The following is a 25090-nucleotide window of genomic DNA, read 5'->3' on the forward strand; positions in this document are numbered from 1 at the left end:
TCCTGAATATGAAGCAATGTTTTGTCTAAAGCCGTATGTGTTAAAAGCAAATAAATGCAAAACATTCCTAAAAGAAACTCCTTTAATGGATTGGACAGTCCATTTCTTAGTTTAGTGTTTAGCTGTTTGGTATATTAATTTCATCTTTATTGTGCTGTTTTAATAACAAAATGGGACAACACAGAAACTTTTTACCAGCTAAGGGTTTTTTGTTCAGTTTGTTTTGTTGTGACTGACACAAACTTTTTTCTCTTCTCAGCCTTTTCAAGAGACGTGCTATATTCCAGCTGCACTGAGAAATTCTTTAGGAAGAAGCCAAAAACCTGCTATCATCTGCATTATTTGATTCAGAAGTGATGCCCTAGTCTTCAGTATGGAACCAGCATCTTTCAAAACTGACAGAAAGGAAACAAAGAGCCTAGAATGGTGGGTGACCTTTGTTCATTGCCAGCTTCTAAACAATGTGCCTAATGTCAACTATGTTAATGGCACAGAAGACGCCAACATAAAAATCAGTTTCAAAACAACTTAGTAGGATACAAAGGCAGTGTTACACAAAGAAAACATTTTTGTAGAACTGACATAGTAGCCAACAGTGATTATTTTTATTTTTTGCCAACTTCTTAATTAGGGATATCCCAACGAGATGGGAGTCACAGAAAGAAAGAAACATTAGAGGAAATGGTCATCATTCTGTTTTAGTTCACCTAAAACCCCAACTTAGAAGAAGTGAAGTATGCTGGAAGATGAAAGTGCAAACTTTGAGAGCAATAATGATGTGCTGCCTGCACCATGAAATTACATGGTACGTTAATCAAAGAATCATTAGGACAAACCACTCATGCACATTTTAAAGAGTGCTTCACAAGAATATTTCACATCCATGAGAAATCTGGAGAGTGACACATTAGATGAGGCATTCTGAATGGATCCTAATTACAAGGGTTCAACAACATCCAACAGCTACATTGAAAAGGAGCAAAGAACTGACATTTGTTTTAGCCTGGCACAGAAGAGCAAGGGTCACGCATACCACCGTAGTGTCTATAGAGACACAAATATCTAGAGGAAAACAAAATGTTCAGGGTCATGGGGAGTGGAAGAAAATGTTGTCTTCTTCTGAAGGAACTACTCTTCCAAGTAAGAATAAACACTGGAGTGTTCTGCTACCATCCAAAAACCCCAAATGTAAGTGACAAAGAAATTATGTGCCAGCATAAGAAATGAAATATGATCTGAAGAATGCGATCACTTTGAATGACAAACACATTTGGCTTGTAATGTTACCAACTCTTGTTATACGCATTTGCAACTTTCATGTTCGCTGTGGCCAGGAATAATCACGTGAAGATTAATAGCATAAGAACAACCTTTTTCAAAATAGTTGGTTGCAAACATTTGTAAATCCTGTGCTAAGTTATTGTCACTGTTCTTTTACATTACTCAAATGCCTCACACTGACCTGCAGTGACTGCTGTTATTTTACCAGCAGACACACAGAACCATTTTCAGCCATGCCTTTGTCCAGGGTCATAATAATGGATTTAATTCCAGGCATACATTTACAATCAAATTATTATGAAATGCAATGTACAATAAGAAGATTTCAGTTATGCAGTCATTAAAACATACTTTATTATGAGAATAGCTGTTTTGGTATATTGGCAGACTAGAAGGGCATTATTTCCCATGCCTGAAATATTTATATGTATGTATGTATGTATGTATGTATACCTCAGAAGAGGGATAGTATAATAAGGAAAGGTTTTCATATTTTTATAATATTTTTACATATATAACCATTAAGTTAGCAAGGCTACCAAACATGCTGAGGCTAAATAATACATTTAGCAAATATAGTAGTAAACCACAAAGAGGCAGACTCAAAAAGTTTTATTAAAAATAACCTTGCATCTCAGTCACACTGGACTGTCTTGAGATTACAAAAAAAGGAATGAAGACTATATATATATATAGGATGTGAGTATTAACAATAAAACTACATCAATAAAACAATATTATAAATCTAGCAGAAAACAGTTGAGTACATCTTCTACATGTATAGAAAAAGCCTTTTGCAGGGAATTAAAATTCTGCAAATTAAATCAACAGTAAGTCCTTTAGATACAAGAGTCCGAGATTTTATTATCAGCATTGCTTCCTTTTTTGTTTTAACTGAGTCTACTAATGTGAACAATACCATAGTTTTTAATTTGGTACTAAGTGGTATCAACAACATTAGCATTTTGAGTCATTATGGAGTTCAGTAAAACGTGAAGCTGTTGAGATGTATGTCTAGCTCTTTACAATGTCTCAAAGGTCTTCTCATATTCTTGTTTTCAAGTTTCACTAAGAAGCATTAAATCACATGGACATTTCAGAGCATATATTGCTCTTTCGCTGTTACAGTCATATTTGATGTCATTAATCCCCTCAATCTAATGAATGACATGCTTACAAATAGTACAACTTCCCACAGCTTTAACAAATGAGGTAGCGGTCTTTCAAACCTACTATGTACAATATAGTCAGAGGTGCTTTTACCTCTTCTATGTCTAAAATAGGTTTATCAGTGTGAGACGAAGTCAGTTACTGGGCTGGAAAGAATAGCTGCAAGAAGCAATTTTTTTCAGTTTTTTGCACTAGAGGTAGCTGGAATAAGAAAAGTAGGTGAAGACAGCACTGATGCAATTTTGAGGGATAGAGAGATAATTAATATTCTGTAAGGAATTACAGTTATGTTCTCTTCTGCTAGCAAAGGTCGTGAAACTGGTTAACTTACCAAGGATAGTTTGAAGGAGATGTGTATTGGAGGAAGAAGTCAGGGCAAGCACAGGTACAACAGTCTATAATTGCAGTGCCAGACTACTTTTAAGATGGAACTCTTTGCATCTTGGGTAAGAAAAGCACTCATTTTATAGGTCACTGAGTTTAGATACAAGACTGACAGCTATTTGTGTGATAGTCAAACTTTGAAACTGGGTAAGTTATTTCCATGATACAGCCCTTATATTAAATGCTTAATTTTTTAATACCATGATTTCTTGAATACATTACTCTTTCTAAAATTATTTAGTTGGCAGTATGGCTTCAGCAATAATCTAGTATTGTTTTGTGAAATAATGCTTGTGCCTTCTTAAACTATGCCTTTTGTTCAAAAACAACTGTGAAAGGTGGTATCTATTTGGACTCTGTCTTTATTTTGAAGCATTTAGAGTATCTGTCAGGCTGTCACTACCTTCTTCCTAACTATACTTTCCTAGTCTCCCCTTATTTTACTTCCAGTTTAGATTGTCTTTGTTGCTTCTTCAAAATGGCCTCTATTCTTTAGATACTCTTAAAATCATTTAGTTGCTAGACATGCAGACATTTATACCTCAGATGGGATCTTAAAAATAGTTATTTATAAAAGGATAATAAACTTTAAATTTTGTACTATAAATGCCTTTTCTTGTGAAGTTCATTGTTTTGCCATCCCTCCTTCATGGTGTTGTAAAGTGCATGCTACATTTAGGTCATTATGTATAAACATCCACAGTGTTACTTTTTATCTTTTTTGTTATAGCCATTACCCCCCCCCCCAAAATATTTACTACCTTATTACAGTAAGCCTTTGCTTCTTTGATCACCATTTAACTTTTTCATGACTTGAACTTTGTTATAATTTTTTCCTATTCTTCCCAAGTCTTATTTTTATAGCTTTGTACCATTCCGTATAGCTACCCTTTAACATAGCTCTGTGTTCTCAGCAGAAAGGCATCCTTTCTTTTATGCCACTTTCAATAATCACTTATACAGGCACTGGAATAGACTGGAAGAGACTTATCCAGCAGTGATTCTTGCAACATTCTAAGTACCAGAACCCCTTCAGCTAGATGGATTCCTCTGACTATGATGCTCTTTGCTCTGCTCCTTGCCAACAGTTTATCTATAATATTACCTTAAGACTACCTTGAAACCTGTGCCAAATGTCTTAATAAAGTCTAAAACAGGGCATGTCCATGTCTCCTTTCTGGTTTAATAACCTGATTATGCAGACAGAAAACTCCACAGAGATTACACATGGAACTTAATCTGGTATAAGATTAAAACATCTGGTTTCCAGCTTAAAGCCTTCTATGGAGAACAGTACAAACAAGTAAAACAAACGTTTATGTAGACCACACCTAGATATTAATTACTGGAAACAACTACAACTCAGAAAAAATTGTAAGTCATGACTTTCCTGCTGTGGAGTTGTGCTGCCTTTAGACTACTGAACCATAATATTTCCCAAATATTACAGAATTATTTCCTTCAGTTTTGATTCCATGATTTTAGGCACCACCAGATTCAAACAAAAAGTCAAAAATATCTAGACTCTTGTCTAGCAGAATCATAAAAGCCCTCAACAAGTCTTTAGGAACCTCCCTAAATGTTTAGTTTAATGTATTTCCAGATCTCACACTCAACTCTCTGAAGGGTCTAGGATACATTCTGTCAAGGGCCTCACTGCTATATGCACTTCTACCGTTTGTTGTTTTTTTAAGGATCTTATATTTGTCAAATTCTGTGAATAGCTAGTTAATCTGTAGTCTAAAACTCAGCAAAGGTTAGCAGTCCCAACTTTCTCTTGTTGTATCACAGCTAACATAGCATGCTTACCCAATTAGCAGATAAAGCAATGATTATTATATTTTTTGCTTTTAGTTTCTGTTAACAAGCAATAAAGGGATAGGAGTCAGAGCTCACATTGATAAATTACTGTCTTTATTCAGTGCAGAATATGAACATTTTCATCTTTATTACACAACTTCTTCAGATCTGAGAAATTTATATAATTTGCTTTATTTAATCTAGAGTATTCAGTTGTCTGGATTTGGTAAACATATTGTGTCTTCAATTGTAAATATTCTTAATATGCCTAAATACCTAAATGGGCCATCCTTTAGTTTTGGGCTTTGTCTGTTTCCTTCTGCTTTAATTTACATCATCTTACATTTCTGTTTTATTATACTTCCTGAATGCTGTATAGTTTATTTCATTTTTGATATATCCCGAGTTTCAAATCATCAAGTTTTCCTTCTTTATTGGCAGCTTTGTATCACAAAAAAGGCTTACTGTTTCTGTTTATGGTACTTTTGATATTTTCCCAAAATTTCACTACAATACCTTCAGACACATTTCCTAGACTTTTAAAAAAGCACTGTCCTATGCTATACAATTTGTCTCGGTAAAATGCAAAATCCTCAGGTTTTACTGGCTAAGCATGATGACATTTAGCATTATAGTGAACACCATTATTTAATGATATTTTCGACATGAAACCACCTATTTTAAAATCTGAAATCCTCTCTACTGTCTATTTGAGTAGGTTTTAGTATTAACAAATAGCAAAAAACCTGTTCCATGAACAATAAAGGTCATCCTCCCACACAATTCCAGAAAGGTAGAATCCACCAGCGAAAATATAAGTAAATAAATTATTTATTTTCACACTGCACAAATAAAATCTGAGCGCTTTCGTCTCCCTTCGGAGACTTCTTCAGAGATGAATTAAAACCACAAAACACATCAATTTATATACATTAACTAGTGGGCTGGTCAATAAATTAATTAGTACGCACATTTCCTTCATTTCCTTCTAAAAGTTAAATACACACTGTTTTCATTGTGTGTGTGGAGATAACTGTTTTCTATACGGAAAACGTTAAATACAGTTATCAAATCTAAAACTGTGAGAACAACTGTATACAAGTTCAGAATAGATATAAATGTATTAAAATGTATTAGATATATTAAGATATGTTGCAATATATTAAAAAATTAAATAAGTTATAAGTTACAATTAATATGCCTTATTACATTGTGAAGAGAAGGGAGAAACAGTGTGTCATATCAAAACCTTAAAAAGAGAGAACACTAATAACATAATAATGGTAAACCATAATGCCAACTCTACAAAAAATTGAATGTGTATACATATGAATATATGTATACTCACATATAAATATATGTACACATGTATGTATTCCTACTTCCATAAATATCAATAAATATCAATCAAATAAATTAATACATCTATACAGACCACAAAAATATATAAAAAATTATATATAAATATATATATATATATATATATATATATATATATATATATATATATATATATATATATATATATATATATATATATATATATATATATATATATATATATACACGCACACACATAAAATATAAATATATTCTTAATAATAGTTAAATAATTTAATAATATGATAATTTAATATGATATAATATATCCACCTGTCTATAAAATGTACTTTTATATATTAGTATATATCTTCTTTGGAAATTATATGTATATTATATATATTCCTAACTTTTAACAGCCCTCTTAGGGTCAGCAGCAAAAACAGGAGAAATAGATATGTGGTCATTAAGGCCTTTCCCTTCACATGCATCCAAACGCAATTGCCACATCATTTCCTTGTATTCTAACTTTGTTTCCCAGTCCCCATCTCTTTCCAGGTGTCCAACTTCTTCTAATACCCAGAATTTGAAATTAGCCTCCTTGCAATTCATCAAATGCCTATATAATGCATTATTCACATTTTGCTTGTTGATGTCCCTTATATGTTCGTATATTCTGGCTCTAAAATGTCCCTCAATTTTACCCACATAATATTTTGAACACACCTTACAAAAGGCCAAGTAAACCACGCCCTGAGTATAGCAACTGCTATAATTCCTAGCTTTCAAAGTAATTCTAACACTAGGTATTGTCAAGTCCTTTTGTTCTGCAATGAAAGAGCACTGGGCACAACGTCCACATTTGAAAGTTCCCCGTTTTCTATTTGCACCTATAGTTGTATTGGTTTTATTAGTCTTGTAATATTCCAGGATGTTCTTTATATTCCTATTCCTCCTGTAGCTATATTTTATATTCTTCTGAAATGTATTAGTTTTACCATACATTTCACCGAACATCCCCCATGTCTCATCTATACATTTTCTTAACCACCCCATACCTTTGTGGTAAGTTAATGTAAGGAAGGGTAAACCATCATTTATATTACTATTCTTACTAATCCCCTGTCTATTTATTTGTATATCATTAACTGTAGAAGTACCATTTTCTTCCAATACATCCGATAAACCCCTTTTTTTAATAGTAAGTAATGGTACATATCTGTTTTCATTTCTACCTTTAAGAACATACTCTGCTATATTGTCAATAATTCTTGATGGATAACCTCTCTCCTGAAACATCTGTTCTACATTTTTAATTTCCATAATGAAATCACTGTCACTTGAAATCATTCTTGCCATTCTAATCATTTGCCCTTTGACAATATTCTTTTTTAAGAACTGGGGGTGGTCACTACTGTAATGTAGGTAGGCATTAGAAAAATTTTTTTTTCGATAAATATTAGATTTATAACAACCATTATAGTAATCTTTTTCTAGTTGAACATCTAAAAAATGGATAACATCCTTCCCAATTTTGAAAGTAAATTCTAAAAAGTTAGTAGTATGACTTATATATCTTATAAATTCATCTATTGTATTCCCTGATCCCTCCCATACAATAAAAATGTCATCCAAAAACCTGAAATATTTTATAATATGGTTTTTGTGTATGGAAGAAAAAATGAAATTTAACTCCCAATACAACATCACAATATTAGCATATATTGGTGCGCAAGCTGACCCCATGGCAACACCTTCCTTTTGGTGGTAGTACTCCCCCTGAAAGTAAAGATAATTATATTTTAAAATAAGTTCCATGCTTTCAAGAATCACTCTGTATTCATCGTTTGTAAGACTCTGCCAGTGCCTGTAGTACACACAGAAAAATGTCATGTACAGGAGTTTAGACAGACAAAAGGGGTTGTAAAAATGTAGATATTTACACAGAAATGTCATACCACATACTGTACACATACAACCAAAATTATCATCTTGTAAGTCAGAAAAATTAAAGGAAATAAGTTAACTTATTATTTTTTTTTAATAATCTGGGAATGTTTTTGCACTGTGGTGCACCTCACAAACATGCTCTATAGAAAAAAAAGTGGAATAAAACAAATTAAATAGTATGTGACAGAAATGTACTACATGGCTGTACATGAAGTCCTTACAATGGTGCATTTGTGCTGTTGCTAAAGTGGCTGGGGTCTGAAGCATTTAGTTTGTGAGCATGGATAGCTATGCAAATGAGGTGGAGGTACTGAATGACAGAAAGGAGTAATCGTGTCCGCATGTCCCATTTGTGTAGGCTTAGACCCATGTTGCTGTTTACACAGGAGATAGTTGACACTGGGGGGGTGTCTACTGACATTTAAGCTCATTGCAGCTGAGGTGCACCACCTGGCTGAGTGTATCCCCTACACAAGGTGTGTGTACTAAAGTCTAAGCTTTGTTTACCTCCCCTGTGCATATTTCCATGACATGCTGCCACGCTGAGTGTGTGTTTTAAAAAATGCATTTAATTAGCTTTGACCCTTGTTTAACCTACAATAGGGCCATTAAATTATGTTAATTATATTGTAGGCAGATGCAATGCATCCTACTTACCCATTCACACACTCTGCACCAACAGCAGAGCTCTATAAAGTATGCATACACTCTACATTCTGATTTTTCCCCAATATTCTGCACCATTGCAGTACAGACTTGGGAATTTTAACTGCGAGAATGCTATGGGCTGCTGCAGATCTGCTGCACCTGTATGTGCTAGATGTTAAAGTCAATGCTGTTGCTGTTAACAATAAGCCTAGACAGAGAAGGAGAAGAGTGTTCAGGCCCAGGGTAACCTTCCAGGAGCTACATGAGCTGGAGATTGTAGATCTCTACAGAATGGACAAGGACAAACTACAAAAACTCACTGAGCTCTGCTGCCCTCAACTCAGACCCAGAGAGAAAAGAGGGAAATCTATCCCAGTGGAAACAAAGGTATGTGTAGTCATTAGGATACTAGCTACAGGTACTTTCCAAAGACCTACTGGGGACATGATGGGGGTCTCACATGCATCAGCATTCAGGGTATTGCACCACTTCCTGGATGCCATGCTACTATATGCCAATGAGCACATTTCTTTTCCCCTCGACGCTGAGGTGAGGGCCATCAATATAAAACCCTTTTACTGTGGAGCACACTACCCTGAAGTACTGGGTGCCATAGACTGCACTCACGTACACATCAAGGCACTAGATGGTATGGAGGATATAACCTGTATCAACCGCAAGAGGTACTATTCCATCAACTGCCAGGTCATGTGCAATGCCCAGGGGATTATCATGAATGTGTGTGCTGGCAGCCTTGGCAGTTATCATGATTCCCATATCTGGCATGCATAACAGCTGTACCAGATGTTTGCTAAGGGGGACATCCCACGTGGCCATTTACTGGGGGATGCTGGCTATGGCCTAGAACCATGGATGATGACACCCATCAGAAATGCACACCCACCCACCAAAGAATGCCATAATGAAGTACACACACAAACTAGGAACATCATAGAGCATGTGTTTGGGCTTTTGAAGTTATGGTTCTAGTGCTTGGGTATAGCTGATGGAGTCCTGCAGTACTATCTAGCCACATGTGCACATATGCTCACAGTATGTACAATGCTACATAATATGATCCAGGAGAAACAGCTGCAGCAGGATCAGCGAAGGGAAGGGATACACAGCCCTCACCACTGCTTAGGTCACCACAGCCACTGTCACAGGAGGACTCAAAGGAGGAAACCCCCTGATGATGTCCCTGTAGGCAGACTTAGGCATGCTCAGTTCTCCCTGGCTTTGGATAAGAGACAAGGAATATCACATTCACTGACAACCTAGGGCCCTAGGGACTGACACCTTACTCCTACTCACATAAATATAGTAAACTTGATGTCAGGCAACCCACACAACCTGTACCTATCCATGTATTGGCTGTGTACTGCTTGCATCAGACAGAGTCAGCCCTGAATTACAGTTCTGTCAACTACTGCATTCCCAAGGTAATTCCTAACCTACATACTACTTGTAAGGATTACTATAATATGCTATTGTATGTATGAATCTGCTGCAGTTTTGCAAGGAAATATAGTGGGCTATATGTACACAAGTAACATCCACAGTGGACTACAGTTACCCAGTCCACTAGTATGGTTTCCTTAATATTCACTAAGCCTCATGGTTGAAATATGCACTGCATCAGTCAAGGGAGATGTTAAGCAGTGGGGTCACATGATCTATAGTGTGTCAGACTAGATAGGTAGGGGTTCTAATCTCATTGCAGGCCAATTGGTGTGTATGTCCATATGGCATAAATATGATCACCTCAGTAACTTACAAAGAAGAAGGGTTTTGCAGAATTTTAGTTGTAGCAGGTGATGTGGCCCTCAGAATGCCTGACCAACAACTTGGCCTGCTGATGTCATCAAGCATAATATGTCCTAAACCAACAGTACTATCAGACATGAGGTGTGTTGCATGCATCACGTTCTGTGATCTGTACTGTGACCATTTCATGAGTAGGTATTCTAATCTACAAACAGCCAACTTGTACTATGTGTGTACTATGCCATGTCCTGTAGGCAGTAATTGGAGGTGGTGCTATCTTCAATGTAGCCATGTTTGTGTGTGTGGCTGTTAGAGCAATTTACATCAGCTTATATTACCATAGGACATTTGAACTTCACTAGCATAATGGTCATATAGCCATCACAATCAAAGACACCTGTATGCTCTTATTTACATGATCAGCACATATTGCCCCACTCTAAGAGGGGCACAGGCTGTGGTGAAATGATGGATGCGCAGCCAGTCATACAAAAGGCATGTGCTGAGATGCACTGGGGTGCTTTGCTTGCCATTAACCAGGGCTATGTTGTAAAGGTGGGTTAAAGACTGCTAGACAAATCTCTCCCACCAGCATGTATTATTAACATCACATTCTAGGTTAATGCCCTCACAGTGATGAATCTATGTACTATGCCAACTACAGATGTGCAGCATTTAAAATCAAGCATGGTCACACATTGCACCATATGCAAGGCAGAGATCACCTCTGATTAGTCAATATGCCACAAGCTACAATGACACTCATTTCAGATGATCCCCATTGAACACATGCTGAAGATGTGAAGTTCCCTTGTGATGGACCATACTGTTGTGTGCAAGTGCCAGTACTGCATGGAAAAGTCCATTACCAAATGACCATTGCACTCAGATATCAGCATGCTAAGGGAAGAGTACATGGATGTTATGAGTATGTCAAGTACGGGTGATTGTGACCTCAGCTATGGCACATGATTCCCGTCATACCACTGGGGAGACATGGTGCTCTCAGGCACATTAGTTATAAACCTATGTGGACATTTCTGTGTGCCCAGTTCTTTCACCCCTGAGTATGTATGTCACATGTTGCGACTGATGTCCTACTTACCAGGTGCATAGGTGTCACTGATGCAAATGATACTACATATATATTTGCATGGAGTTTATGGCCATTACTATATCAACATGCATTTGTTCATCACTACTCTCTTGTAGGATACTGACATAACTCACAGAGTCCATGAGTGCTCACACTTTGCAGGCATCAGTCAACATTGTTAGCCACAGACAGTCAGTATTCATTTGTATCATGGCTAAATGGATTCCGAGCAGTAGGGAACCCAGGAATGAGCATGTTGAACACTGCTGATTACAAATCAACTATTGGAGGCAGATGTCCCTATGTTGAATTTGTGTGCCATCAATGGGCCACTAAGTGACCCCTAGAATGATACTAGCATGGATGCCTAAGTGGGTGCTTTATACATGATGCCTGGAGTGGGGGATATAGTCAGATGGCTTGGCTCAGTCCAGGGGGTTGTATGCCCTGATGTCTCCTCACCCAGGTCCTTGGTGACTGCCTCAGAAATGTCCACCATGTTTAACAGTCACGATCCCCCTGTCAGACATCCAAACTGTGTACAGTCACCTGTGTGTAGATTACATATATGTGTGTGCTGATCAGCTCCATGATGATTGCCCCTGCGACCATTCAGATATAGATACTCAGGCAAAGAGGTCTACAGTTCTGGTGATCATTGCATGCACCACCTCTGTGCAAGGGTATAACAGTTAGTGTTGGCCAGTCAGCTGGGGTTCAGCCAGTGGTTTCAGTATTATTGCAAGGTGTTCCCAATGTTGTTGGTAATCCATTACACATCCCATGTAGGATGCAGCCGGGGATGTTAGCACATTCAATAGATGCTGTGTATCCTCCATAGAAAGGGCATTTACAACTTGCTCTGTAGATATGGAAGTTATGGGACAGGTTGTAGGAATGTCATGGGTCACATGTGTTGGGAACAGGGGAGTAAAGAACTTGTGGGACTACAGGTTAGCTATGGCTACAGACCCATTCTATGTGGCATCATTAAGTATGAGTTCACAGACAATCTGGGCCTGTGCTTTGGGGCTACACGTGTAACTATAATGTGCATTGGGGTTCTGCATTGTGTGGGTGGCTAACTTTGTGACTTACTGTGTCTACACAACATCACAACATTATGTGGTAGTATAGCTGGGGAGGTTGCATCACCATTTGAAGGGGCACCATCACCCCAACTGCACACATCAATGTCCACCTCCTATTTTACAGCCTGATAATGGGAGTTGTCCACCATGAAGGTCTGCTGTGCCATGAGGAGCATGTGTTCCTACTGTCAGGTGCAGCCAAGTTCATCCAGTTGTAATATTACTGCCATAATGCATGGGTGTATAGCTCTGCATACATAACCATGTCATCAGGGGGCTGCAGTTAAGCTATGTGAACCATCCCACATGAGGTAATACATGACTTTGTTGAAATATATGTTTGCATTGTCTGCAAGGGGGGTTAGTGCTGGTAGTTTTAATGACACTGATCTGTTGTCAGATCCCACCAGGGAGGACCTCATGTTGGGGGGGGGCTGCAGTGTTCACCCATATTGGTAAACACATAGGTTCATAGGTTCATAGGTAGGTACTAGGCTATTGGCCCTAGGGCCTATATAAGCCTAGCCAAACAGTACCCTGGCTTTTGCCACCCAAGAAAATTATTTTCCTGTGCCCCTGTAAAGCAGAGCCACAGAAGTGATCCCCGGGGTGAATTTCCTATCTCCCATCCAATCATCAAGATTTTTCTTGACGAATGCTAATGAGGAGCTTTGTTTGATATAGATAGGTAGTTTGTTCTAGAGTATGGGAAGTCTCTGAGACAGGAATCTATCCCTCCAGCATGTTCTGTTTATTGTGGTGACAGGGTTTAAGTCCCTAGAGCGTGTAGCTTGGAGGGATTGGGATTTCTTTACGTTGAGCATGTTCAACAGCTCTGGGTTTGACATAGCTTTGTATGTTAGGCAGAGATCACCTCTGAGTAGGCGATATGCGACAGAGTAAAGCTGGAGTTTTTTGAGACAGTCTGTGTAGGACATCTGTTTGAGGCCGGTAATCCTTGTTGTGAGGTATTTCTGTGGCCTTTCCAGTTGTTGTAGATGTGTTGTGAGGTACATACCAAAAGGAGTGTTGTACTCTATAATGGGTCTAATGAGTGATGAGTAGAGGGGAACAATGACCTCTTTTTTCTTGGATGAGAAACCTTTTGTGATGAGGTGTGCCACATAGAAGGATTTCCTGACTACTGTGGCGATGTGATTATCAAAGGAGAGACTACTGTCCACCTGTGTCCCAAGGTCTCTTATCACACTTTTGGTGTTAAGTAGACTACTGCCTATGTGGTAGTTCATGGGTAAAGAGTTCTTACCAAAAGGGATGACAATGCACTTTTTGGCACTGAGCTTGAGGCCATGGCTTTGACACCAGGCATCTTTCTCAGTAAGGCCCTTTTGTAGGATGTCCACATCGTTAGGAGATTTGATTATGGCTCCTAGTTAGCCAAAGACCTTCTGTGTTAGCCTGTACTTCAGAGAAGTAGATACCAAACAGGAGAGGACCTAGGACTGAACCCTGTGGTACTCCACTTGTCACTGGTCTGAAGTTGGATTTAGAGTCTGCTACTTTCACAGTGTGCATTTGGTCAGTGAGCCAGTTGGCAGCCCATCTTGTGACATAGGGATTTATACCTAGTCTAGTGAGTTTGTCTATAATTCCAGAGTGGGGAATGGTGTTGAAAGCCTTGGCGAGATCTAGATAGGCTGTGTGTACCACCTTACCCCATCTACAGCTTTGGTGACTGCTTCAAAGAAGTCTATCAGGTTTAGGAAACATGATCTGCCTTTTACTAACCCAAACTGAGTAGGGTCCAGAGTTTGGAGATTACCAATGTCATTGTTTATAAGTTCCACGATGATATGCTCCATAGCCTTGTAGACCAGGCTCGTCAGGCTAACGGGGTGGTAGGTACATGTTGTAATACTTTGGTTCCCCTTGGGGGGATGTCATAGGACTACTCCAAAACATTGTAGTTAAGGACATAGACTAACATTTGGGCAAGTGAGCTGCAGCATAACTAAGCATCACAGCTGGTGGTCACTTAATGCCACCCCAAAACATGGTGTAATGATATATCTTAATATTCACTTGTACATACAAATATGAACAATGAGTTTCTGGATACATGGAGCTGCTCCTGTAGCTGGCTATTTCTTGATTATGTGCCTTTTCAATACTGAATGGCACCTGCATTGTTTCCAGGAAATCACAGTGTTTCACAAAATCTTGATGTGTATCTGTCCTTAATGAGTGTGTACAAACCACCTGCATTACTTTGAACACTGTCATTTTGAGGTGTGAAGATGTGGATGGAAATGTAGTCTGGTATGGCTGTGGTATTGTCCACATCCTTGAACCAGATGACCTTGACTGCACACATGTCTGCATAATCCAGGGTGTGGAGACATTACACAGAGTGGAGTTCAATGTTGCCACACCCACCATGTAGCAGCATAACCATGATGTTGTATACAGATGGTGTTCTGATTGCCAACTTTTCCCTGAACAGTGCTTGTTAGGATGTCAGTAGCCATGGCCATTACTCCAAATCTCAGGGGTGAGAGATGAACACCATTACTGGTGATGCACTGATGTTTGTTGAGCAACGCATCCCAAGCAAACACGTAATAGATCCCCTAACAATGACACCACACACTAAGGCAATTATTGACTTTCATCAATTTAATGTGCATGGAGCTGTCATCAAAGGTGAGTGTCAACTGCAGCCGAAAGGCATGCCTATACTTGAGAAACACAGAGAGGCTAAGAACAGTTATGTGTCTGCATGCAGACTGGTGACATATGTCCCTAGTTGTAGACACCTGCAGGAACTATGATGTTAACATTATATTCACTGATATCCCTTGATTTGCGGCAATGTATTGTACGGCCTATTGTGTCAAGCCACAGACAGCTATCTGTGATCTGTCCCATATGTAGCCACTCGACCCAGACATCAATGTGCCTCACAATGTAATCACTTCTGACCAAGAGGTGTGATTTTGTGTTTTGCCTTGGGTGTTTGTTCAGTGAGAGAGTTTTGCATGCAGTGTTATATGAACTATGCACTCCAGAGGCAAGATGTTCTGAGGTGTATGTTTGGCAATGTGTCTGGTAAGGAGCTGCACACAGACAGGTGTGTTATGTTGGTGTAGGTAGTGCAAGATGTGAGCTGTGCATGTTGGCATAATGATCTTTGCCATATGTAACGACTGCTGTTTGAGACACAATGACAGCAAGGTTTGAAATGCAGTCACATCTGTCACATGTCCTGTTTGTGTGCCATAGGAGTAGAGGGGTGGGGGCACTCCCAACATGTCAGCAGCAAGTCCTGCAAAGATAAGGTCATGCTGCCACACCCTTGGAGTTGACAGCCTAATATGCAGTGTTTGCAGGCACACCTTGCAGTGAAGATATGGATACCTGTGCATGCATAGCAGACATGTTCAACTGTTCTGATATTATGTTGATCTCTCAAGCATACAATGTCTGTCAAGCAACTAGACAGCACACTGCACAGACGTGTGTTGGGTACATAACTGTACAGTGTGATATGCCTCGGACATGTGGCAGATGGACACACATTGGCCAAAGGTGGCCAATCCACTACAAAATGCCTCACAGCCATGTCATGCAGATATGCACCAGTAATGTGTTGAAGGACAGGATACATGAAGTGCTGTGAAAATGTCACCTATGATGGCTCACCAGCAGTGTGCTGATTGTTGCAATAAGATGAATGGATATCTATGTCAAAGGACATTGTACATTATATTGAGGTGCTACAGCAGTGCTTACTAATCCTCCTCTTGTCAGTTTCCTAGTGACATACCACCAACCCTGGAACAGATGACATAACACATGCAAAAGCCAACTGATTGCCTAGGTTGCTAATCAAGGCAACGAATTGGAAAAGGGTATGTGAAGCCTAGAGAGCATTTCATGATGTGGGATAGCTATGCTGATAAACAAACAGGGTGTATCCTGCTTTTCATCATAGGCTTTGTAGTACCATTTTGCATGTGATGACAGAAAACATATCGGAGCATGGTATCCCATATGAGAGCAGTGTCAGTGAGATCAGCATTAATAGTTGCCAGGCACTGGCTATTCTTAGGACTCTCCTGCTTTCCACAGTTTTCACAAGGTAATTGTGTCCTTCCAGTAAACACCACTTGGGTAATGTCCAATTGCAGGATGCCTGTGTGAAAACCCCACCTTACCTTCAAAGGGTATACATATTACACTTCCCTAATGTGTTTGTCTGTGCTCTGTACAAACACCTTGGATGACTCTCTTCTTGGAACATACTCCTCAGATCTCTGAGCCACGTGACATGAAATGCTATGAAAGGAGTTAGCATGGATACGAGCAGTAACACTGTCATACACATACTGACATTGGACCACACACCATCTGTTATGCTCAAGGCCAAATCATGCCTACTGACTCTAAGTGGTGGACCCCATTGAGTGTTACATTATGCAATGGATGACGGGAATATTACTCACTCCACCTACCATATAGTCTAATAAGGTGTTTGACAATATTAGGCCAGCAGGCCTTGCTGGAAACTGTGTAGGATATCTACTGAGTGTTATGTCCGCTTGTGGGTAGGCAAGTGTCTGACAGTCATAATCTGGGAAGATAGCATTGGGACACCTAAGCTGCAATGACACGAGTCACCAGTGGATTTTCCCAGACATCATTGTTTACGTACCCCTTCTAGCCATTCCCTCTCTGTAGTCACAGCCACTGTCAGTGCCTTTTGACTGCCTACATTAGTAGAGGATTGGATATCAGGATCTGTTACTGAATCCCACACAGAACCAACAGTTAATCATGATGGCCTGTGACACACATTCAGTTGTGGTCCGAGCACTGAGAAATACTAAATGCTAATGACTGCATAATACTATCCATTGGAAATTCATCCACTCATGGGAAATATAGTATTGTCCACACACCACACACAATTGAGCCATTAATCATGAATGTATAAACACAGGGAGAAATGTAGCCTTTGACTTTCAGTGGTCAGTGAGATGTGGGGATGCATTCAGTGTTGTGCATCATAAACAGACAGGACTGTGATATAACTCTCAGACTGTCATTGCCATACTGAAGGTGGAACTCATCACACATATAATTTTGTGCAGTGGAACTCTTGCTGTGGCACTGCGCAAGCATATCCAACAAGTGTAGCAGTCACATATATTCCATGGTACTGCAATGCACATTGCAGATAACATGTCCTATGGAGTGCGTGTCATGACCGTACATGCATAGTCTGTCTCATAAATGCTTTGTAGTGGATGTATATCGTTGTCATACAGGGAGGTGTCAGATCCCACTGTGTACCTTGCATGCATCCATGACAGGACTAACACATGTTTTACCCAAACTACACACCTACACCGTCACTGTGGCATAAATGCTACACATTGGAGAGACAGGTATGTCACATGGTTTACTATCAAAATGTAGACTGACAACACATCTTTCCAGTCACAACATTGAAAACAAGTACGAATGTGAGAGTAATCAACTACACACAATGTTGAAGCTGCTGAACAATGTTGAATCTGCTGAACGAATTCAGCAGATTCGACATTGTTGTTGAACAGAGCACGTGACTGCCATATAGGAGGACATGTAATGTGAAACTCCTATAATTAACATCACTGTTTTGCAGGGGGGCAAGCCCCCCTGCACCCCACTGTGGTGGTCTGTGCCCCACCACACCCCCTGCTAACTATATATTCCAACTCCAAGATCGCACTACAATGAGGAAAGAGATAAATATCCCACACTTCACTACTATGATCTCTATGCAGTTTTTTGAGTTCATATCAACAAATGCACAGTAGCATTCATTGATATGACTTTCGAACATGGTATGCTCAGCAGCATGGAAATTTGGACATCTGTAGATCATTTTTTTTTTTGTGTGTGTGGAGCATTCACATTCGATATTATGATAGCAAACCATGTCACACAAACAGTACACCCTATATGTAACAGGTCCCCATGCATGTGAAGTACACATCTGCTGTGACATAAATCATGTTCAGTTTACAACATGGGATGCAGAACCAATCATAGCTGTTGTCAGGCATATGTCTGTACTGGACACAGGAAATGTGAAGATGGGTCATCCCCAGCACCACAGCTTTTAGATGTGATAGATACCAACACCCTGGTGACAGTTATCAAAGGTATCAGACCTTTTCTCAGATTAGGGATGCATGAGCACACTGCATGAGGCCATTGTCCTTGTTTGCCTGTTACACAAATATGGACTTATGGAGCCTGTGATGCCCATACAGTGGCCCAGCAATCAAGGAGCCTCAATCCTCACCACTAACACCAGTGAGGGGTGTCCACATTGGGAAGGATAACAAATGCACACACAGTAAAGTATAATTTCCCTTAACAGCACACAGAGATCACCATCAGTCTGGGGCTGGTTTCTCCCTTTCTCTCCAGATTCCCAATAAGACTCCCCACTGGCACACCTATAGGGTCCAGATCTCAGCCTAGTGGTCAAGCTAAAACCTCCAGCACCCTCTCTGTCCACTCAGTGCTTTTTGTCCCTGCTCAAGTAGCTGACACACACACACACACACACACTTTGAGATATGAGTTATATACAAACACACAGACACTCCTGAGGAAGGCTGGGAATAGGTTCTCTAGCTATGCCCCTTCTGCCCAGACTATACGGTAGTACTACTTGCCACTAACCATTAATATCATCTACTAATAAGGCCATTATCAAAGGTTGTCCAACTATTACTGTGCAATATTATTATTCGAATAGTCGAACAGCAAGGCTTATTTAGAGTGGCTTGGACAGTATCACAATATACATGCACTGTACTCTAAACCTTAAATTATCTCTATGTAAAACAACCACAATTGCAAGGTTTAAAATATTTAATAATAAATAATAAGAACACAAGACAATACTTCTTACTACATAGTGCTAGTCAAGAGTTCAGAGATCACAGAGAAATGTTTAAAATAATACAGTAGAAAGGTTCTGACAGCAATACAAAAACAGCTAGACTAGACTTTTTATTTTCTATCTATATCTAAGAGCAAACACAGTTCTAAAATAAACTTACATATAGAGCAAGGCAGTGCTGGTGATGTTGTCAGTTCTGAAAACAAATGCAAAATGTTCTGATTCTCTCTCTCTCTCTCTCTGTCCTTAAATTGATAACACAGTACCATTGACTCATTTCAGATTACATCATTATTCTCTGTTTCCCAGGCTAACAGAAACTCAGAGTTTAACAGCCATTTTTGATATTGCAGCTGGTCAGAAAGCCAGAGCAATAAATGACATACATGTAAATTCTAGCCATTGACTCTGGTCTCAAAATAATAGGAAGAATTCCTTCATTCAGACATCTCATCTCCCGAGTTTTGATATCAAACAATTATACAATGCTCGACTTATCAACTTTCCTCCAGCAGAGTGCAATGTGGTTACATTTTTGAAGTTCAACATTTACCATAATTTTCTTACATTTAAGAGAACAAGCCTGTGGCTTACATTAATATTTACAAATTGCATAATTATCTACACAATTCTATCTTGCTTGGCTGGCAGCCTTCACAGACCCATGCGCCTATAGTATTGTACCTTGCTGAGGACATATTTCTTCTGTGCAGACAGTCTATCCAGTGTTGTGATGGCTATGGCTGTCTTCCTACTGTCTGTCAATAGGTGTGCCCAACAGAATCCTGAAAGAGAAACATAAACAGCTCCGTGACACACCTTTCATTGTGTAAGTATACTGCCATTATAACATCATACAACATAAGGTACACAAAATTATGGGGCTTATGCATTACAAATGTCACCATACAGTATCTATTAGTAACCACTACAAGTGGCATGGCTGAACAATGCATTACACAAGTACATGTTAATTTATATAGTCAACCTGTGCATCAGACGCATAGCTACATTTCCATGCATCAATGATGAGAATGACAGGGATGTTTTACAGGTATCATCACTTGCACAAGGTATTGTGTGGGGGTGCAGGAAGCCTAGGCAGACCCAAAATGTTGACAGCATGTGTGTGAGTCAGGAAGGGAAGCAGGCAAGGTGGATCATGGAATTTTGCTGTGTGTGACTGTAGGTGATCTACATTTGACAGTGGTATGAGTGTGTGGGTGGACACAATCAAGCTTAGTGCTAGCTCGATATGTGTGTATGTTGGACAGCTTTAAATTATGCATGGTAGAGTTGACAGTTCACCGTCTCTGGGCCCAAACAAGGGAACTGGCTTTGCCAGGAGTTGCATTGGCACCTCCATGCCCATGGTCATAAGCAGTGTTAGTACCTGAGAGTGACTACTGTCTGCTGGGACCATATTCTCCACAGGAATGCCCAGCACCATAAGCCCATGGTCTGCCACATCTTGGCGTGGACATACTCCCCTCTCTAGCACTGGATGTACTGCCACTATGGGAAAGTAATTGTTCACAGCCACATGGACTCTCAGCAGAGGGGATTGCTGACCTCTGTTCATGAGGCCAATGCTCAACTCCAGCCACACATTCTAGCAAATACACTGTGCACTCCAAGATAGACACTGTCTCGTCCCATCTTCTGTCCACTGCATCAGTGAATCGATCCAGGGTGACACCAATGTGGTGGAGGTAGTCACGCATGTTAAACTATGCTGCATCCCTAACCCTGAGCATACATCTGACATTCCTTTCAGAATGTGCCTGTGCCTCCATGATGGCCCAAAATATATACCAAGTGAATCGTGATGTGATGCCTGCAACAGGTGGTGGAAGGACAGCAGGCCTCCTATGAGCAGCTCTATCAATCCGCCTTTGTAGAACCTCGCCAGCTCTCTGGCTATGGCCAGTGTCTACACTCACTGGAGCCATGGTTTCCACACTTTCTTGTTCAGTGTGACTGCCCAGTATCAGTGGCCTCTGGGGACTGGGTATGTGTAGGCATACTGACTGTGTACAGTGACAATGAGGGCAGAAGAGTGATGTCAACCTCTGGGACATATTCAGTCCCTGAAAACCCACTCATGCCTCACTGTGGCCACCATCATCATCGGAGTCTGAAGAGGCACTGACATCAGGTTGTGTAGGGGACAGAGACCAACCTCCCTGGTCACCTGTGATAAGAGAAGAAAAAGCAATACATTAATATGTACTCTATTATATTCTGCAGTACTATGTTTCAATAAATGTACAGCTCTATACACTGTTGGCACTATTACAGACCTGGTGAAACCCAGCCTCATACAGTAGGTCAAGAGGACATTACTATTCCCACAAACAGCTGTAGTTACTTGTAAATATAAGCTCTGTACACAGCAATATCATCAGCAAAAATGAGGTACACTTTTTGGCATTTGTGAAGACTCTGCACAGTTGACACATAACTATTTGCACTCTATTTTTAACATAGTTCACTACTTTTTTGTGTGTGTGTATATGTGTGTATATATATATATATATATGTATATATATATATATATATGTATATATATATATATATATATATACACACACACACACACACACACACACACACACACACACACACACACACACACACACACACACACACACCATTTACATTTAAAGATGATGTCAAAATATCATTATGCTAAAAAGTTATTATAGATTCATAGGTTCATAGATTAGCACTAGGCTAACTCATCTTGTGAGACATTTTAAGCCTAGCCAGTTATCCCTTGTGAGAATCAAATCCTGCACCTTGTGTCTATAAGGTAACACCCTAACCATTATGCCGACCTCCCACACTTTATTGTTTATTGTAGACCCAGACAGCAAAAAGCAAATCTGCTTAATATATGAGGTTTAGATGAAGTTGAGTCTACCCTGACATTCAGTAAGAAAATTGATACAATATTTCCCAGAGGTAACATTACATGCAAAAACTCAAATCTAATGATTTTATTTGTACAAAAATTTCAAAATGCTTCATTGCTGCCCATTTCTTAAGCTAGTGTGTGGCACATTAGTAGTAATAAGTGCAAGGAGGTTAATGGTAAATCTTTCATCCAAAATCAGGCTGGGGGATACCTGGTCCTTAAAAAAGTGCATTACGCTATTTTGCCATTTTCAGAACGGTGTGCTACAGATGTCATAGCATATTGTATGAAAACAGATTTGTAATGTGCAATAAGTGATAGCATACTAGTGAAAAAAGATTATGCATACTCACATTGTATATCCTTCCAAAATACATGTTCCAAGATGACATTTTTCCCCTGTTACTAGCAGAAATTTTGTTCCACATTTCTATAATCAAGAACTAAACATTTATGGTCATTTGCTAAAGACTGTTGAATTCCCTCACAGTTTAGTATTCCTAATATTCAGTCAAGTGATAATCCCCCTTTATGTCCTATCATCTCAGCTAAAGAATCTAAGACTAAACCTAATCACAGGCAGTTCAAGGCTATTGCATCCTGCAACCATGAAACCCTACCATTTTCCTCCCTAGACTGACTGGACCTTTGGCAGTCGTAGATAATTGTTTGAATAAGGTAGCTTAGACAATGTTGGCCATATATTTTTGTCATTTTCTGGAACAACTAAAGTAGTTTATTTTAGTGGAGCAGCTCACTAACCTATTAAACATGCAATATGACCCTCAAGTAGAGACATGGACTGAACATGGTGACATTTTTTTAGTGTTCAGCAATCCTCTTTGTGTTTAAATATTGACACCATTGGGCTGCTACTGGACTTGGTGTTAGTTAACATTTTTTGTGTTTAACAAAATTATTTCTAACAGGTTAGTAGTGTAGTAATGGAAGGAAAAACACCACATATGCAAACCTAATTTAGAGTTAACATGAAAGAAAAATTGTGTTTGAATCCATGTCTACAACATTGATTTTTTTTTTTTGTCATTTTAACAATGATGTCATTATTTTATGGTGTCCTGTGTTACAGCTTTTAGAATATTTGAATAGTTCAACTGATTTTGTTGTTGTTATTGTTTTTACAGCTGATGTTTCATCAAAACAGACTCAGCTTTGAGATATAGAAATCTTTTTTGACAAAGGCAAAAGGATTTTCAACTCTGTTATACTCAAGCCAACCATTATGATCATGTTTCTGTACTCAGATAGATGTCACCCATTGTTTGTTAAAAAATATGTTGTAACAAAATTTGGAAATGAAGCTTTCAAAACTAATAATTAAGGAGGATATAATCATGTGTGAATTACGTCTAAAACATTTTTTTATAGAAAGACATTACAAATTGACAAAGGCTAAACTGATTTTGGTGATGGTGATATCAGTGGTAGAAGTACAGACTGTTTTGTCAGCGATGGTCAGCAGTGAACTTAACAAGGTCAGACTGTATAGAGAGAGTGATTTTTATGACATATTAATGATGACATTAGAAATAAAATAAAAAATTATTGGAAGTTTTTTTAGAGGACAAACAAGGTTAAAAATGATGGAAATCAGAAATAAATTTTTGTTGAAACACAATGATGTACATGATGGCTAAATTGCAGAAAGACAAAATAAGATCTTTTCTGGTTTCTGATAGTATTATAGATACATTAATACCACCTGATACATTTCGTTCAACATGTAATAAACTTTGGTTCTTAGACAAGGTATGACTGCAGTTCCGTAGGGATATATGACTACCTCTGACAGCTGCAAAATGCTTTATGTAGGTGAGACAAAATGCAAGCTATCAGAGACAATATACAAGCATCTCAACACTATAAGAAATGTTTCATAGGTTCATAGGTTCATAGGTAGGTACTAGGCTATCGGCCCACGGGCCTACGTAAGCCTAGCCAACAAGGTTCCCTTGCTTATGCCACCCAAGCAAGTTATTTTCCTGTGCCACTGTCAAGCAGAGACACAGAAGTGATCCCTGGGGTTAGTTTCCTATTTCCCATCCACTCATCAAGATTTTTCTTGAAGAGTGCTAATGAAGACCTTTACTTGACATAGATGGGTAGCCTGTTCCAGAGTATTGAAAGTCTCTGGGACAGGAATCTATCCCTCCAGCATGTCCTGTTTATTGTTATGACAAGGTTTAGGTCTCTAGAGTGTGTATCTTGGAGGGATTGGGATTTATTTAGGTGCAGCATGTCCAACAGCTCTGGGTTTGCCATAGCTTTATATGGTAGGCAGAGATCACTGCGGAGTAGGCAATATGGTACGGAGTAATGCTGGAGTGTTTTGAGGTGGTCAGTGTAGGGCATTTGTTTGAGGCCAGTAATCCTCTTTGTGAGGTATATCTGTGGCCTTTCCAGCTGCTGCTGATGTCTTGTGAGGTACATTCCAAAAGGGGTGTTGTACTGTATAATGGGTCAAATGAGTGTCGAGTAGAGGGGGAACAATGACCTCTTTTTTCCTGGATGAGAACCCTTTTATGATGAGGTGTGCCACGTAGAAGGACTTCCTGACTACTGCGGCGATGTGACTATCAAAGGAGAGACTACTGTCCACCTGTGTCCCAAGGTCTCTTATCACACATTCGATGTTAAGTAGATTGCTGCCTATGTGGTAGTTCATGGGTACAGAGTTTTTACCAAAGGGGATGACACTGCACTTTTTGGCATTGAGC

General features: G+C 39.3%; 1 long non-coding RNA gene across 1 annotated transcript in view; it reads left to right on the forward strand.

Moving 5' to 3' along the window:
• Positions 1 to 553: 553 nt before the first annotated feature.
• Positions 554 to 25090, forward strand: part of LOC122804320 — a 447561-nt gene continuing 423024 nt past the window's right edge. Inside the window, exon 1 of the long non-coding RNA XR_006365212.1 lies at positions 554 to 1188. This is a non-coding gene — a long non-coding RNA (uncharacterized LOC122804320). The remainder of the gene's footprint in view (positions 1189 to 25090) is intronic.

The sequence above is a fragment of the Protopterus annectens genome, chromosome 6.part0 (assembly GCF_019279795.1).
Source record: "Protopterus annectens isolate FY-2018-M chromosome 6.part0, PAN1.0, whole genome shotgun sequence".
NCBI lineage: Eukaryota > Metazoa > Chordata > Ceratodontiformes > Protopteridae > Protopterus > Protopterus annectens.